Source organism: Astyanax mexicanus, unplaced genomic scaffold (genome assembly GCF_023375975.1).
Source record: "Astyanax mexicanus isolate ESR-SI-001 unplaced genomic scaffold, AstMex3_surface scaffold_39, whole genome shotgun sequence".
NCBI classification, from domain to species: Eukaryota; Metazoa; Chordata; class Actinopteri; order Characiformes; family Acestrorhamphidae; genus Astyanax; species Astyanax mexicanus.
The window spans coordinates 587,098-588,647 of NW_026040049.1; positions in this window are offsets into that span (position 1 = coordinate 587,098).

Genomic DNA, 1,550 nt, shown 5'->3' on the forward strand with positions numbered 1-1,550 from the left:
GGGAATACAGTGAGCGTGACCCTCATTTACAAAGTAGCCGAGCATTTACAGCATGAAAGGGACTCAAAACATTTAATAAGAAATTAGAAATAATAAGGGAAAAAAGGGAAAAAAATAAATAAATAAAAGAAATACTAATTTTAAGTCAACATTTAATATATATATATATAAATAAATTATATATGTAACAAATTGATATAAAAAGTAAATAATTTATAGAATATGAAATAAATAAAAAGATAATAATAGTAAAAGTAAAGTAAAATTATAAGAATGGTAAGAATGTAATAAAATAAATTAGAATGAATTAAGAAAATATTAATAAAACAATAAAAAAAACATTGGAATAAAAAGTAAATAAATAGTAATAAATAAATCAATATTTAATTTAATTTAAAACAGTCACAGGCTTTCTGGTTTAGTGATCCCAGCGAGTAGTTTGCAGCAAATCACACACAGCATACTCTTAACCGGAAACCTCCACCCCCCTGGAGCATAACACCCGGTGGAGGTGACCCAGCATAGAGTGCTAAACCATATCTGGATCGGATAGTTTAGAGCAGCGATTCTCAACTGGTGGGTCGGGACCCAAAAGTTGGTCGTGAACAGCTTGTAAAAATAAATACATTTTGTAATCTTTTTTATATATATACATTTGATGCTCACCTGATTTTGTACAAGTGTTTTATTTTCAGGGACAAAAAAAGAGTTTCTTACTAATGTTCTCTGAATGCAGAGAAATTTAATATCTAATTTGTGGCCTCATTTATTTTGTGCAGTTTTGATATTTAATTTTATGGTAGTAACTTTTATACATATAATTGTCATGTTCCTCAGTTTCTTTAAAAAATGCCCTTACAATAACTTGAAGCATTAATATGTATGTTTAAATGGAGTTTTAAAGGATATTTTTCAAAAATAACTTTTTGTTTAGTTTGTATTCTAGAAAAGTGGGTCAGGAATATTCTATAAAAAATCGGCTTTGTTTTGGCTCGTCTAGATTTTAAATGAGGGCCAACCTAAAATAAATAAAATTTGATCAAATAAAGAAAAGGTAGGGTCCAAGGGGGCTTGTATGAATACATAAATGTTTTAAAATTAATAACAACATAAATATAATAGTAAATAAAATAAAATATATATGAACTACTAAAAAAGAGAAATAAAAAAAAATAGAGAAAAACGTATGTGAAAAAATAGTCCAGTAATATGCAGTTGCTTAAGGTCTTATATATAAATGATACAGAAACTCATTATTTTGTGTGAATTTCTAGGTGAATATGTGTATAATGTAGGATAATCAGTCAAAACTGTTAAAATACTGCTTGTAAAATAAAACCGTGAGAGGAAATCAGTGTTTATATTTCCTCTCAGTGAGATTAGCATTAGCATTTACACTGAACCTCTGTTAGTGTTTCACTGGAGCTTCATGTTCACACATTTTACATTAAAAAACACGTATATATGTATGTAAAACATGTATATATTTACACTAGCTTTAATAAGTGTTCTATAGACAGGATCAATGTAATAAATCAATAATTTAATCG